General features: G+C 43.6%; 1 long non-coding RNA gene across 1 annotated transcript; it reads left to right on the forward strand.

Annotated features, from left to right (window-relative positions):
* Nucleotides 1–32: 32 nt before the first annotated feature.
* On the forward strand, nucleotides 33–16,612 carry LOC109483629. Its single transcript, XR_002141025.1, has 4 exons — nucleotides 33–424; nucleotides 639–720; nucleotides 7,761–7,868; nucleotides 16,475–16,612. It is a non-coding gene; the product is annotated as an uncharacterized LOC109483629 (long non-coding RNA).
* Nucleotides 16,613–16,621: the final 9 nt, after the last annotated feature.

A 16,621-nucleotide genomic window follows, 5' to 3' on the forward strand; every position in this document is an offset into this window, starting at 1 on the left:
GTCGCGTTAACAATCCCTGGACATTACTGCACTTCCCGCGCGTCCCACAGAAGGCGTGCTTCACTTCCAGGAATGTAACATTCCCGGAACCTTCCCGCTTTGACAAACCGCAGGAGAGAGCAGCTCGATTTAAGTAGCTCCTGGGAGCCGATCCATCTGTGTCTGCTGTACATAGCGCTAGTCATTGTGCCGAGCACAGTATACTAGCTGCAGTGTTGGCTGAGATACAAACAACAGGCGGAGATAATGCATCGCCCCGCGCGCCCGTCTTCACAACCAACCATCTCGCCGTACGTGACTGAAATGACAGCAACCAGCCGGTGGCCTCAGCGGTGGTAATCTGGAGATATCGACGGGAGGAGGGCTCGGCGTTTACCGAGGCTTATTGCTTCATCTCCGCCGGGGGAATTCCCGTGTCTTGAGGGTCAGTTTTCCGCCGCTAGATGTTAATCATACAGGCGTATCGTTGATTGCAAAATTCATCATTCGTAGAGAGATAAGGTGCGCTGGTGAAGATGTAGAAATAGGTCGGGGTGGCGGAGATCCTTTGTCCATATGTCAGACGTTGTGTGTATCAGAGTCGCCACCAGAAATCCTGGTGACGATCGCGTAATGCATAGATATAATTACTGTTTCAGGTGTCGCGAATCGGTCTGTGTTGGGAGCAATTTGGGAAGAGTTCGGCGGCTTCGACTTGCGGATGCACTACACAAAGGTGAGGTACGTATCTTCTTCTTGTTGCTCTCTTGCCGACCATTCGATCGGTTCAGGCTACATAGCGGTTTCAAATATCAACGGTCCCCGTCGTAAATAGTACGTACAGTAAGAATGATGGGCCCTGGTTTGGAGAAGCTTTGTATTTGATGTTCCCTTTGTACTGGAGTGATTGGAGCTTGAGTCGCCGACATGGCAAGCTCATTTACCACTCTGTCGGAGAAAAGACACTCTCCGATTTGTGTTTCGTCCAGCAAATTGGTAAAGCTCGCTTCAGCTGGCATTGCCATTTATTTGGGGATACACTGAATACACGCTTGGCAACTGCTACAGTTGTTTTCAAGTGCCCCCCACCCTCCCATCCTCTACTCCCTCCCCCTACAAGTATGAGTGATTGGGTACCACCACAGGTAACACTGCTGCATAAAACACAGTGCGTGGCAAAGTGGGTGTTGTATGATTGAGGGATATTTCACAGTGATATCGCCATCCACCATTCGCGCGCTCTCGCAAAATAACGTATTGTAAGTGTGGACTCTGGTTGACACCTACAATAGTGGGAGGGCTGGCAGCAGTTATTCTTCAACTTCGGCAAAAGCGTTCTTATTAACGTAGCGGGCAAACAGGCTGCCAAATTGGACGATTTTTTATAGCCCCATCGTAAAATGACGTTCATCAACAACAAAGCGCACTGACGAGATGGGCTCGAATTGGTAATAAGGCGTATAAGAAATAGTTTTTGGTAGATGTACCGAAAGAAAAGCGGATAAAAACAACAGCAGGACGAAATATTGAGCTGATAAATCAAGGCACAAATGATTTATCCCTCCACGTCCATTCCGGACAGTCCCCTACGGAGAATTCAATGTTTCCTTTGTGCACAACTACCGCAGCAACAGGGCAAACTGGCCGTGACTGGAAATGAATGACGCGTTGTCTTGACAGACCGGAGACGAACACAAAACTGCGTCTTCGCATGAGAGGATTCTTCCCGGGATGCCCTTCGGGAATGTCAAAGGTCAGAAACAAATTTGACCCATGGTCTCTACACCCCTATCAGTCATCATCATTCGCTCTTTGTGAATTGCACCCGTCAAATGTTCATTTTTCTATTTTACTTTGCCTTTTTATGCTAACTCCTGTACAAAAACCACATCCCTTTGTAGATTGCAAGTAATATTATATATATGTACTACTATGACTGCTAATTATAAACAGTACATAATGTAAGATGAAATTTAGACCATATACCAGTTGAAATTGGTAAACAATATCTTCATCGTTAAAGTTTTTATGTAGAAAATTCCTTACAGCAGATGGTACCTTTGGGCCTTTCTGGCAAATATTATCTTTCTCAAATATGAATGTAATAAATATTGTACTATTGTATTCATCTTATATATTGAAAATATTGAAAATCTACAGAACTACACACAGCATATGGCCCATTGGGGCCTTCTGTCCTATATTATTTTTACTAACGTAATAAATATTGCCGCATGAAACTATTCATATCGCATTTATATCATATTACATATCATGAAAAATATTGAAAATGAAAGAAAAGTCAATACAGCATGTGGCACATTTGGCTATTCTAGTCTCGTTCCATTTTATTGCAGTAATAAAAAACGTTGCATGGCCCTGTTTGTATTTATTGTTACCCCTTGAAAAATATTGAAAATGTAATAATCACCGTCCATCACAAGTGCCTTCTCTCTTTATTTTCACCAGGCCTGATAGATTTATGTCAAATGCATACGCGGTACCCTCAAATATAATGTTACATATATGGGTTATGGGAAAGTATCAACGTTTTCGTCAAGATATATGACACCGTGTAGATTCTTGTTAGAGTGAAAAAAGAACAACTTTCGCCGCCCCCACCCCCACAAAGAAATGGCCACAGAATTGCTGGAAACATGGCTTAACTGTATTGACCCGCATACCTCATAAACTACGACCATGCATGTGAATAAACCCTCCGAACCTGCGGCAATAACCCTAAAGCCGACCCGCTCCTGATATTGGCAATGACCGAGCACCGCTTCCCATATTGGCACGGCTGAATCCAGCAGTCCGTGACGGTATCACGTCCCAACAGCCTCCCCCGGCTTAGCGCTAAACAACGGGCCTCGCCACCGTGAATACGTAAAAGTCAGCGTTTTATATCCCTGTGCAGAAGAAATGGAGCGGCTCATGTTCAGTCAGCAGCTACTGTGCAGTAAAAGATCGCGACCTTGCGGTTGGTTAGACCTGTTCAGCGGTCGTGACCGTGGCTCTCTTATGCAACATTTGCATGATGTAATGGGACCTCCCCATGAATGCTAACGATGGACAGGACCATGGAGACAGCCATATTGTTTTGGGCGTGTTTGCTTGTGGTATTTAAATGCTACAGGTCGGCATGCACAGTTGGAATTTTGTAACCACAGATTGACCTGAAAGTCAAGTTGGTAGTGTAAATGGTCTTCTCATAGACTTGGATCTACATTGTCACTGAGGGTATACCCATATGGGGTTTGTCACAACAAGATTCCAAGCTGCAAAATTGATTAAATGTATCTTTAGTTAAAGAAGACATTGTGGAAGACTCTGTACTTTTGCTAATAACGCTATCTCTTTATTCACAAAAAGTTCTGTTTTCTCAACAAAACATTTGCTGAAGAGAACAGCGTGTCTCTGATAGATCCACAGTGCAACGCATGAGCTATACATTGTTCTGAATCACCGTGTTAACGACCTATCGGACAGGACATGTTGTTTGTCTATTCCCGTCGCACAACAGTACAACAGGGCCATTGGCAATTTGATTCCCTCGGCAGCCATAGTTCTAAAAATACCATCTTAGGGCGGGAAGACGCGTTTGTCTTGATGGAGACGAATAAGCTCGGAAATTGGACGACGCCTGGGGGAAAAAGTTGAGTCGTGGAGTCAATTATTGCCAGAGCCACGATCTCATTTTTGCCTCAGCGAGCAAAATACGTGCGCATATGATGACATTTGTTGCTCTTGTATCAGCCTTACTGATATGAAAGTACCAATATCTGCTCTTTGTCAGTAAAGATGTATTTGTTCTCGGTGCCTTTGTGTGGCAGTAACTAGAAATCGAGTCCATACACATACAGGTGGTAGAATTGTAACCGCAGCCTCGATAGTGACAGAGTTGAGTCGGTAGAGGCGGTAGAATGAGTTGTATGGTACCATATCTCTTCAAGCCTCACAATGATGATGCTCTCCTTCGTTGTGCCCAAAAGTCACTGATATCACTATACGGAATACCGGAAATTAAGTTCAATCTCTCGAGCTCTTAACTGTCCGATTTATTATGAGTATTCAAAAAGTATGGTAAGTATTTGCGAGGTATTCTGCGAGGGACAAGCGCTAAATGCACATCCAGGACATCCTATAGTTAAAGATGGATATATTGTGTTTTTCTGTTGATCCTAAAACTCTTGGCTGACATTTGAGTAATGTACCCCCTTTGTACGAACACAGCGTAATGCTGATCCGCTAATTGTGGGTAAGCTTCCTAGAGATTAGTTTTAATGGAGTCTTCCAGGCGCTTCTTGTGTTTTTCCCAGACGGTCCCGGCATATCTCAGCCGCACAGCCGCGCAAGTACGGGCGGTATTGCCTCGACTATCTCTACCTAAATACTTGTTGACAAGCTATTCTCATGGAGAATAAAAGAAGCTGCTTTGTATGTATAAAAGAGAGCCACATACATGTATTACCGGTTTATTGTTGACGCTCCTGGCCAAGCTTGTGGTGGGTTTGCTGAAAAAGAAAGCGCAGCAGGATGCGGATTTTCTCAAATTATGTCCCCTAAGCTTGTAATGGTTTCAGACGCCTGCAGTCATTACCTGCATAACGCTGTCTTTCCTGTGTGTTATCCCGCACACCCACATATCATCTTTAAAGTCGTCCTTCCTTTAGTCCGTTTTCTCCATAAAAAGTTTCCAAATTGTTGTTTTTGGAAACTTAAATGATTTCTGTCTCGTGTCTTCTGAAGATACTTTAACGCAACCTCAGAGGCTCGTTTTGTGTTGCAGCCCTACGATAGTTATTTACTTGTTTTCTTCTTTTTTCCATATCTTTACTGCGCAGCCGTCTAGCTTTCAACGTTGACGGTATTGCTTCTGATATTGGCTTCCACTACATCCAACATAATTCTCCTCGATACCTTCTTTCTGCATTCATGACTCTGAACTGATACTGTTCGTGACCTCTTTTCTCCCACTATGTTTTTCATACACCCCCCCCCCCAAACAAAACTTGAAGATTTACGTAAATGTATTAAAACTGTGTTGCATGGTCGTCGCGACAAACCACTGAGTAAATTACACGGTAGAAAGAATTATCACCCAACGACATTCACTTATATTACATGTAGTTAATTACTAACTCCACTCAGTCTATTACATCATCCTTCGAACTGCGCCCATCCCATCAGCCGAACACACAAACCGAAACATTGCTGCCTAAAACAATAGTTCCTAAAGAAAGTAATGAAAAATCTGACGTAATTGTATATGAAAGTTTTGCTATGATTGTCTGCAAGTCACGTACATCGAGTATCTCGGGCTTTAGCATCTTGTTAAAATCATCCTTCCAACTGCGTCCATTCAAGCGAACACACCAGCCAAAATAATTGCCATCGCCACCGAAAACAATACCTTCCAGAAACCACCAAAATCGGACGTAATTGAGAAAGAAAAGTTTGCTACGAATGTCTGCAAGTTACGTACATGGAGTATCCCGTTCTTGAGCATCTTGTTAAAATCATCCTTCCAACTGCGTCCATTCAACCAAGGGCATTATACACAGTGTATAATGTCCCTGATTCAGCCAAACACACCAGCCAAAACACTTGCCATCGCCACCGAAAACAATACGTCCGGAAACCACCAAAATCGGACGTAATTGAGAAAGAAAAGTTTGCTATGAACGTCTGCAAGTCACGTACACGGAGTATCCCGGGCTTTGGAACGTTGTTAACGGCAGAGATGGGCCAGGGATCGTGTGATCTCAGCGGTTCGGACGGATCTCTCCCCCCGTACTAACGAGGATCCGTACGGGTAATCCTCAGTAATGATTTCCATCCGCTGTCGACGCGTGCGGTTAATGGAATGATGAATAATTTAGCGTTCCGTACAGAAAGCCAATAGCGAGGTTCGTGATGCACTGTCCAACCGAATCACGTCTTTTCTTCTCCGTGTTAACAGCATTAGGAGAGAAGCTTGTTGCTCTTTCTGCCGTCTGGATAATGCATTATTTCAGTTCATTGCCCTTTTCTTGTTCGATTGATTGTGAACTTGATAGGATAGTGCCTTGGCTATGTGAAGGTCACACATTTCCAAACCAGGGCGTGGCTGGGCTGTTTGCGTGAATGAAAAATTCACAATTCAAATCAAGAACAGAGGTCATGATTATTTTTTTCATCTTTTATATGTGGTGTTTTATATTATACATTTCGTTCCCGCAAGAGTTACGAATTGTGACATTAGCATTGAATACGTCTATATGTATAGCCGGGAATTCGTTGTATTTTTTCGTCGAAAAAGGCGAATAAATAAGTGGTAGCTTTGCTCTATTATGTAGAAAAGTAAGATAAATTGTTCTGCACAGTGTCATATTTATGTTCCCGTATTCCATGGTGTCCTAGGTCACAGTAAATGCACGACAATATCAGCCACTGCTGCTATGTTATGCAAACAGCTTGGAGGTGAGCGGCGTGTCTTATTCGTCTCTCGTCCCGGGAGCCGGGAACCATCTCCCAAAAGTCACATCGCAAGCCGTTCATCTGAGCCTGATCCCGCGCGCGACAATACCGAGCCACTCAAAACATCGCCGCGGGCCGCCGACGGTGGAGCTATTTATCATGCCCCATCACTGTGGATAATCTTGTTCAAGTGTGCCGGTTTCTTGTCTGCTATGTCCATTTGTCATACGTTATATCCTCCATAAGTGAACATACCCCCCCCCCCAAGCCCCTATACCATACTTCGGGAGACGGCTGGAAAGAGTAGAATTGGCCAAATAGAGAGATAACATGCCAGGAGAGTTGGTTAGCTATAGAGAGTACAGTTTGCCGCACCCGAAAATCTAGGTATGCGGCAAACTGCACTGTCTAGCTCACCAACTCCCCTGGGATGTTATTTCTCAATTTGCCAAATTCTACTCTTTCCTGTCGCTTCTGAGGCCTGGTAGACCCCCCCCCCCCTGAAACCACCTAAAGTATACATACCATTAAAGATGATAAAAATGCGATAAAATTGCAGTAGAGATGAAGAAAGGGGCCCGCGGTTTGATCTTGTATTCTGAATATGGTATTGTGCCTTTGGGTATCCATGTGTTTGAAAGGATTCGCGTCCCATGACACATGCTGCATACTTAGTTCAAATGTAGAGGACATCTTTGAAGTGCTTCACTGATTGCATCGCTAGGTGCCCTTCCGCAAACCTATGGTGCGCTCGTGCAAATGCAACGTCAACGCGGAGGGGGTGATTTGCACTGGTCAACGTTATAACATCAACAGGGAACGCTCGTTTTGCACAAATACAGAATCATTGAACGTGCGTTTTGCACCAATAGAAAGAACATCATGCAACAAGGAATATGCGTTCTGCGCAAAATTGGATCTGTTGACTGTAATCAATGTATCAAAGTCATTTTTGGGTATACCCAAGTTTACAACCCTTTGCGAAAGGTCTTAAAGAGCCTTAATTAGAAGTGCAATCATGATAAACTAAAATTATGTAGTAGTACAGACGTGTTAATTTTACGTACCGCTGGCTATTTGGTCAAGTGTTGTTCTCACTGTCTGGCCACAGTTGTCCATGCGCCAGGCAGTCTGGGTAATAAGCTTGTGGTATAATAAGCTACCAAGGGAGGGTTTCACGTGCTGGAATTTCATCACCAAATAAAGATGCTTTCACCAAGGAATAAAATATCAATTTTGAGTATTTCCCCTTTTACGTTACAGTACTTTTGCAATGTCCAGTTTAACAAAGCATATAAACAACAATTTTCGCTTACTTGCAGAAGTGCCGACTTGCAGACGGGTCCGAAGTGATTTCGTCTGTAGACGTCTTTAGAAGTCTTGACAACATCCCTCACGACACGCGGCGCGCACAGCTATAATTGAATGAAGTATGTGGAATGTTTTCTATATGCCATATGATCTCTTAGCGTTCCTGGCAAATTGTCAAAGAACATACTGTCATTAAAGACTCTCACAAGTATTGACCGTAAAATTGTGTAGCAAAAAGTGGGGAATAGCTTATATTTTACCACATTTTAAAGCGCTGGCTGCGAAATTGAAATCCATGAAAGCAGAGACTTACCGACTTTTATTTCTTCCCTAGCCTGCACTAGTCTTTGATCCGATTAAATAGTATAAAATCAATAAATTTTAAAAGCGCTGGCTGCGAAATTGAAATCCATGAAACCAGAGACCTGGCGACTTTTATGTCTTCCCTAGCCTACACCACTCTTTGATACGATTAAATATTAGTATAAAATGAAAAAGAATGGGGAAGCGGCGAATACGGCGTGACCCTATCCGGGTAATATTGGCGATGTCGCAGAGCCAACTATAAATTAAGCCCTAAATTTAGAACACAGCGATCGGCGATTTCCTCTGTGCGTTTGACGAATATGCCTGTGTTTGGTGAGGTTGGATTGCATTTCAGATACAGACACCTGATGCCCCCCTCCCCTCTTTGAGGCCAGTATATTTACAACCTGTATGTTGTCCCCAGTATTGGGTCACGCCTGGAACCAGAAGAAACCAATTTTCCATCAAGATGAAGATGGCGATTTCAGCCGCCTGGCGTGGAAAAATTAGCTCTTGCTGTGATGGACTGCGGAACGGAAGGGATGTTTCCTTTCAGTATTGGCAGTTGGTTGACTGGGGGTTGCGCCTGGGATGGGGGATTATATTACAGAAGCTCTTCATAACAAGGAGAGGACAGACTTGATGCGCAGTGTCAGGCAGGATCGTGACTTGGCAGCAACATTAATATCGAACCCCAGAACGAGAAACCGTTACTTAATTTTCTAACAGATAGTCAGATGTCAGCCTTAAGATTAGACTGTCAATAGCGGAGCTAGACGTCCGTAGGTTAATAGAACGCGGTATGGATTTTTGGCATGATGAATGAGAGTTCAGCTGCATAGGGGATATACTTGGTACACAAGGCGTGGGTTTAAGACTGATGGGGCAGATGAAAGTGTAATAGCGACGGCGTTCCGAGCCACAGACGTGACAACCGATCACGGCTTACAACAAATGAAGTTCTCCTCATTCAAATTGCGTTTCGCTGGATGGCGGGAAGGCCGTGATCTAGCTACAATCGATTGGACTCTGTCTGAAACGTCTTGGAAGTCCAGGCGGGCACCTTTTTCAACTACAGACCAAAAGTGAAAAAATGCCCTTCAGGACTCGTATAACGCCCAATTGGCCTTAAATGCAGCTCGCCAAACGAGTCTGCGGGCTCTAATGAGGACTCATTCTCGGCAGCGATACAACCGGTCACTGCGAGATCAGCCTCTGATCACAGGTCACCAATCCACGTCCAACGTGATAGGGTAGGTTTTGATTTTGATGTGTGAATGTGAATGTGTGTGTGTGTGTGTGTGTGTGTGTGTGTGTGTGTGTGTGTGTGTGTGTGTGTGTGTGTGTGTGTGCGTGCGTGTGTGTGTGTGCGCGTGTGTGTGCGTGTGTGTGTGCATGTGTGTGTGTGTAGTGTGTGAGTGTGTGTGTTTGTGTATGTGTGTCTATGCGTGTGTGTGTGTGAATGTGAATGTGTGTGTGTGTGTGTGTGTGTGTGTGTGTGTGTGTGTGTGTGTGTGTGTGTGTGTGTGTGTGTGTGTGCGCGTGTGTGTGCGTGTGTGTGTGCATGTGTGTGTGTGTAGTGTGTGAGTGTGTGTGTTTGTGTATGTGTGTCCATGCGTGTGTGTGTGTGGATGTGTGTGTGTGTGACTGTGTGTGTGTGTGTGTGTGTGTGTGTGTGTGTGTGTGTGTGTGTGTGTGTGTGTGTGTGTGTGTGTGTGTGTGTGTGTGTGTGTCTGAATGTGTGTGTGTTTGTGTGTGTGTTTGTGTATGTGTGTCTATGCGTGTGTGTGTGTGGATGTGTGTGTGTGTGACTGTGTGTGTGTGTGTGTGTGTGTGTGTCTATGTGTGTGTGTGTGTGTGTGTGTGTGTGTGTGTGTGTGTGTGTGTGTGTGTGTGTGTGTGTGTGTGTCTATGTGTGTGTGTGTGTGTGTGTGTTTGTGTATGTGTGTGTTTGTGTGTGTCTGAATGTGTGTGTGTTTGTGTGTGTGTTTGTGAATGTATGTGAGCGTGTGTGTGTGCATGTCTCTCTGTGTCCTTGTGTGTGTTTATTGGGTATCCGAGTCCCTCCGTCTCCAATAACACAACCATAAATACCCTCCAAACATCGTTGCCAATTACCGTAAACAGATAATCCATATCCAGCTGCTTTCGCCGCCATCTTACCTGGCTCGAACTAAGACCCAATCCTGGAAACCCACCATTGGAATAATTGATACAACGTTCAAACATCGATCGCGACTGGAACGGTCGGCATTTCTTCTCAGCGCGACACGCGGCCTATTTCAGCTTCCCATGGGTGGTAATTAAGTTACGATGGCTGTGGAGCTTCAACGCTTCGCGAGAAGGACAGGTAAATGCCCCGCTATGTCCGGAGATAAGAGTGAGGCTAGCGGGATTAATGTCCGACTGCGCGCGGTGAAAATCATCAACGACATCCTTTAGCAAATGTTGGCGCAGACCTAGAGAGACATGTCTCACTTTTGGATGAAATTTCAAAGACCCTATTGCCGTTTATTAATGCGGGTGATCCGGTCGGTTGCGTTTTTTTTTGTTTCGCTTGTTCTTTTTGAATGTGGTATGGCTTCAGCTGGTGCTAAGAAATGCAACAATCTGATAATTACTACGATTTCTGGTGTAAAATAAATTTCAATTAACCAGGAACAAGTTCATACATAATTTTGTGCTTCAAACTCAATTTTCATCAAATACTTATAAGGAGAGGGACGGAATATTCTTGTTGAAATCCAGGCTTTTAATTTCCTCAGGTGTTCTCCAGGGGTACATAATAGGACCACTTCAACTAACTTCATATTAACTTCCCTAAGATGCTTAGATTATGTCTGTAATTGAATTCAACAGTGTAAGATATCTTCAACTATTTCATTCTAGATTAATCATCAATAAGCTTGATATGTAGTTCTTTTATACTTTCTTCTTTAAATCCCACCACAAGAACAAATCATTCTAAATTAGTAGTTACTCCTGCTATCATTGCTAACAATGTGTTAAACGAAGAGGCTTCGATGAATCCCATATTCACGCATCTGTATCAAACAGGACCGGCCTCTTCTCAACTAGAAAACCACGATAAGACCCCCTTCGGGACACCGGCCATTTTTCTCTCCATTTCCAGAAGTTCAAAAGCACTTTGCTTATCTCCTGGATGACAGGCTTTCGCTCCGTGTGGACCAGACGGAGTTTATGTACACATTATCATTTTTTACTGGCAAATTGATCGCTGTAGCCCGAGCAAAAATCGCTATATCTATAGAAAGGTTCTGTTTTCACCTCTTACGTTTCTAGAATACACACCAGGCCTTCGGATACTGGAGGTATTGCGCAACAGGAGTTATTTTGTATCATATTATGTATTTATCATATCATAATGATGGTGATGATTTTGTATGATAAGTTTCCTAGAATGTCTCAAAAAAGTCTGCTGTATAATTATTCACGAATCAGCGAGATAGAAGATAAATTTTAGATAGTCCTGCATCCAGATTGAATTCTAGGTTAAGTCCCAAAGTTTGTCATATCTCTTTGCTTATACAATCCTGTCGAGAAAAGATATGGAAATCCATTCATAGCCATCCTGTACACAGACATCAAGAAATTACACATTCGCGCGACTGAAAACATTAACCTCTTTGCCGGAGGAAACAACACGAACTCGACAAAATCAATGGCCGTATTACAAACAGACGACAGGCTGTCATATTGATATACTGGTACATAGACGCGATACAGAAACCGGGTCACTTGGCTATTCCACTAATGAATGCTGAAGGCTGCTTTTAGGTACTCGTATTCAATCTTGGTGAAAAGTCAGACGGTTGAATGACTGGCCCTATATTAGTCTTGGTGATGCATCAAGTATCAAAGAATCAGTCTCCGCATTGCTGACTAGGGTTTTCCATTTACCAAACAAAACTTGAGTAGACCCCAAGACACTCAATTCCTTCGTTAACACGCTTCGGTAAAACAATGATATACGACGTGGCTAGTAAGATATATATACAATATATTACCCTGGCATCTCTTCTCCAGGGTAACAGGACAATTGGACATTTTTCTTTATCTTGATTAGCAGCAAGAGCTTAATTGTTGCAACCCCTGGTTCGATTACATTTAGATGCGCTGATTGATGTACTGAGACCGTGTTGTAGGAAGTATTGATTGGGCGACCAATTGCCCCCCCCCCCTCGCAATGGCAATCCGTTTCAACCAGTTTGATCTTTTACGCCACTTATGATTTCTTGATGAAGGCTGTAGATAAAGGCTGTACATAACTTGTTTGTGTCCATGTATGTGTGTTAGTGAGTGAGTGTGTGTGTGTGCGTACTTTGCACTGTATGTGAAGGTTGAAACGTTTGTGGCATTTGTTTACAAGTTAGAAAACAGCACCCTATCCCTTAGGATAATGGCATTTGTCCAAAGCACTTTACTCCGAGCTTTCTAACTCTTAGCGTATCCCTCCTAAATCCTTTGTAGAGCTTTGGGTGTCGTTAGCGACGTGCCTACCAGACCGTTAATACACCGGTCGCACACTTTCATAAGAACACAGAAGACATCACTATTCCTTCATTGTGGAAAGTTTTTGTCAAGAGAGACTTTTTTACTCCCAGCGTATTCTTATTAAATCCTTCATAGAGCTTTGGGAGTCGCTAGCGTCGTGTCTATTAGACCGTTGGTACATTGGGCACACACTTCCATAAGAAAATAGAATACATCACTCTATCCCTTCATTGTGATGAAGTAGATGGAAAGTTTTTTGTCAAGAGAGACCTTCTTACTCCCAGCTTATTCCTCCAAATCCTTGGCAACTTGGGGATCGCTAACGTCGTGGCTAGCAGACCGTTAATGCACGGGTCACACATCTCCATAAGAATATAGAAGACATCACTCTATCCCTTCTTTTGATAAACTGGATGACAGACCTATGTCCAAAGGACTCGTTATTCCCAGCGTAATCTTCCTAAATCCTTGGCGATTTGGGAGCTACTAGCGTGGTGACTAGCAGACCGTTAATTCACTGGTCAGACACTTCCACAAGAATACACATGAGCTTTCCATTGTTCGGAGAGATTACAATCCAGTGTTTCCTCGAAGTCTACCTAGAGTACCCCCAAAGTCAGAAAATCCTACATAAACCCAGTGCCGAGGCAAATAGGGTCCCTAAAGCTCGAACCAAAATGCCTTCCTGCTCAGTGATGCAAAAGCCCATCTCCCTACATTATGGTTTCAAAAGCGTTATCAAAACGCCATGTTTTCATAAGGCTTTGACTTTGCTCATAAACCCCAGAGTGCATCCTTTTATTGAACGAACGAAGCATGTATAGATACACAATACTGGGTAGATTAATTATAATCGAAACAGCGTCCACATGAAAGCAATCTTGATGACCCGGGGTCAGTCATTCAGACATTGCGTTTGGGATAACAGTCACTGCATTCGGGTTAACCGGCGTGTACATTGATGATATGATCTCCCACAACAGGAACCATAACTCCCTGAACAACTTTCTTTGAAAGGGAATTTAGAATACCATACGCTCTGATAGATCAGAGAGTGGCGCACTCTACAGACGTCTAAAATGGTTTATACTCGGACAATGGTGCTAGATGAGTGATGGTCAACTCAGCGCCATCATGAAAACTATCTTGATGAACCCAGGTCAATCATTTTAGCGGTTGCGTCTGGCGAAACTCCATTGGTCTACCGCTTGATAAAATCAACCACTGCGTAAGGTCTAACTCCCTCCGGCGACTTTGCTGAAAGGGAATTCAAAATTCCATACACTCTGATAAAGCTGAAAGCATAACGCAGAAGAAAGTATATATGGGCAATGTTAGGTAGATGAATCAAAACATGCCCCCGATGAAAGCAATCTTTGATGAACAGAGGTCAACCATCAATAATTTCATACGGTACACAAACTTGCACATTACCAAAAGGATCATCCTGAACACAAAATAACAAATTTGTTGGGAAGCGATACAAAATTCTGTATACTCTGATTTTTTTAGCATAGGCACGGTTGTACATATAGGACCGTTTGATGCATTTGTTTCCTAATACGACCCAATGACTACTGGCCTTCGTCAAAACGTGATTTGACCTGGTTGACAGTACGACGTTGTCGCTGTTTCAGGAGCTGACAGCAATGGGAGCTACTGGACACAGCGATGGCAGCAGCTGTCTCCTGTACAGACCGATTCATTGTGCTGCCTACTTCCGCCCTAAATGAAAATGCAAATATTTGACGGCCATGCAGCCACTCTCTCATTGGTCGAACCACTAATTGCCATCCTATCATTGGTTAAAACGATAATTGTGATGGGGAGTCAGAAGCGGTCCTATCCTCTCACAGAAAGATTTGATTACCGAGAAGGTCTCTGGAAATCCTGTTGACACGGTTCATCAATAGCCGGTTAATGTGATGTCATCAAATCTCAATGGGGAAATGTACCGATAGTTCTTAGAAGCCCATACTGGTTTCTACTGCGTCAGCATTGCGCTGTAAAGCCATCTGTAAAGGAATCTACAAGGAATTTGCTTCTCCTAATGGCACTGTTGTTTTATATAATTGCCTATAATTTGTCAAGAAGGTGCCTTAGTATGTTAAACAATGAGTGTACTAGAGTTTGCTGTCGAACAGTATAACTGAAGAAGCTATGAATTGTGTGTTATAAAATTTGGTATTTTATTAGGTCTTGACCTGTCAAAAATGATTAGATTTTTTATCTTTCTGGTGGCATCCTTTGAAACTGCAGCAGAAATCCCTTTTTTGTACCTCGTTGATATTTACTTACATGTACTTGCAGATTAATGTATGTACCTTACAGTAGACCGCAGCGCCATTCAACCTCACAAACGACTCACGGAGGCAATGTTCATAAAGGCACGTGTCACTGGACATTTGGAGTGCCCGGAGTGAATCACGCCTAATGGCGCACAAGTCATCCTCCATGGCCTCTTACCTGCCACACTTGTCACTCTGAATCACCGGCAGTCTACGCAGATGGAAACCATAAATGCCTCCCCTTTCCAGAAAACGTAAAATGGTTTTGCAAGTTGAGTGACTCTCCATTTTCTACAGCACTCGAGGGACAGGAAGGCTAACATTGTAAAGTACCCATAGATTTGTGCTCTTGGCTAGATTACATTCTGTACCCAACACACGTGGGGTAAGAACCCAACCTATTTATGTATAGACAGGCCGGCTGGCAAGAATCCAGTCACATTAAGGTTTCACTATGCTTCTATTAGTGCTGCCAGAATATACAACGTACGGCAAAATACACATAGAGATATACACATACACGAATGGCATGTGAAGTTGCAAGTATGACTCCAAAAATTTTTCAGTTTGCTTAACACGATACTGTTATCTTGCTGTATGTGCTTTTATTGCTCATATTTTTCTTTATTGCATTTCACGCACCTTTGTTATTCCCTTGTGATCTCATTGGCTTGTTAGTTTATATGCAGGCCGTGTCACATGTCGTTCTGTCAGGTTCCCATGCGTTTAATTGTTCTGGTGGTCTGACTATAACACATGTAATAAATAATTATCACACTGAAGCTCACCTAATTTGTGCAGGGTGAACACATATAGATGACAGAAAACACTCCAATTCTTGATTAGAAGGCTGGCAAATTGAGACCTCCGATGGAGTAATTCAATCATCAACCATCGCAGGTCTCATTTCATGACAGCACTTGGTGCAGAATCTACAGTTTAGATTGAACTAGATAAGATACTAAGGAGAAAGCAAGGTCGTTGGTCAAATCTAATTTCTTTTGCCGTGTGCAGGGCGCGACCCCATCCCGACGTTGGGGCTAATATTAGTCGTTTTGCTGATGAATTTGCCCCATTCGATCCCGCCATTTCGAACTTTTGTAGCAGAGAGTCTGCTCGCTCAATGTCACATCAGACGAAGGACATTATATAGAGATGTCATTGATCAACTGCACACGTATATCTGAGCCTGTGTATCTGCAGTAATGCCGCGTTTGTTCATTTTCCGAAGAGCTAGATCTGATTCCGTACCGGCCATTTGTTGCCGAGAAGCCGCTGTGATATACTAAGGGGGTGTTCTGATTGCTTGGCGCAAGCCCGCAGGGTCCGCGTATTAACCTTGGTGTTGAACAGGTCAATTCATTAGATGTATCGCTGAGAGGTGTTGGTGAGACACCAGAACATGCTCATGTCACATTTATAGCCCATCGCGGGAGATTTACGGAAGGCAGGGCAGCTTAACGGGCAATTTGGCGGGGGGATCCATGGGTGGAGATAAACCTACAGAGTCTCATCTCAATGATCTGGTCATCGCCAACGCGCCCCATTTCTGCTGTACATGTGACAGTAAATGGGTCGTTCTAATGCGCCGCACATTCTCGTCTGTGTTTTCACAGGATCAGGTCAAGTTTATAAACACCCAGGCAACAAGTCGATGAAATCTGAGGGTCTGATGGGGGAGGATTGATCTCCTGACACACACAACAGATGCAGCAGCAGCAGGGCAGAAGAGATAACTATTGAGGATACGAACACAAGGGACG

The sequence above is a fragment of the Branchiostoma belcheri genome, unplaced genomic scaffold (assembly GCF_001625305.1).
Source record: "Branchiostoma belcheri isolate BF01 breed outbred unplaced genomic scaffold, Haploidv18h27 scaffold65, whole genome shotgun sequence".
NCBI classification, from domain to species: Eukaryota; Metazoa; Chordata; class Leptocardii; order Amphioxiformes; family Branchiostomatidae; genus Branchiostoma; species Branchiostoma belcheri.